The sequence below is a fragment of the Sinohyriopsis cumingii genome, chromosome 11, assembly GCF_028554795.1.
Source record: "Sinohyriopsis cumingii isolate HCF-2022 chromosome 11, ASM2855479v2, whole genome shotgun sequence".
In the NCBI taxonomy this organism is placed as follows: Eukaryota; Metazoa; Mollusca; class Bivalvia; order Unionida; family Unionidae; genus Sinohyriopsis; species Sinohyriopsis cumingii.
In genome coordinates, this window is record NC_142971.1 from 25,878,736 (window position 1) to 25,879,257 (window position 522).

At 45.6% G+C, this 522-nt stretch overlaps 1 non-coding gene across 1 annotated transcript; it reads left to right on the plus strand.

Annotated features, from left to right (window-relative positions):
- The first annotated feature begins 216 nt into the window (after positions 1 to 216).
- Positions 217 to 293, plus strand: Trnas-cga (transfer RNA serine (anticodon CGA)). The gene has a single exon. It is a non-coding gene; the product is annotated as a tRNA-Ser (tRNA).
- Positions 294 to 522: the final 229 nt, after the last annotated feature.

Genomic DNA, 522 nt, shown 5'->3' on the forward strand with positions numbered 1-522 from the left:
CTGAAAATGGCGGCATTGTGCTTGTGTCCTGGGGACCGGGGGTGGTGGTCGGGAAGTGGTTCCCTGATACTGATTCAATATAGGTTGCTAGATTTGGAGAATTTACTGCTGTATTTGATAGGTCTGTTTCCAGGGTTTTCTTTACCTTATTTAAACTTTTATTTCATTTTATAGTTAACATCTTGGAAATTAGAGTTGATTCTGTGACAAGATACAGACCGCTCCGGTGGCCTAGTGGTTAGAGCGTCCGCCTCGAAAGCGGGAGGTCGTGGGTTCGAACCCCGGCCGAGTCATACCAAAGACTTACAAAAATAGTACTAACAGCTGCCTCGCTAGGAGCTCAGCATTAAGAGATTAGTGTTAGGACTAGTTGGCCTGGTGTCAGGATAATGTGACTGGGTGGAGCATCATGCTACATGCCTGCAGCATGATGCCCCAGTGCTAGTCATCACCATAAACTGTCACACTGCAGACATCGTACCTACATGACTGAAAAATTGTTAAAGCTACGTTAACAATCCT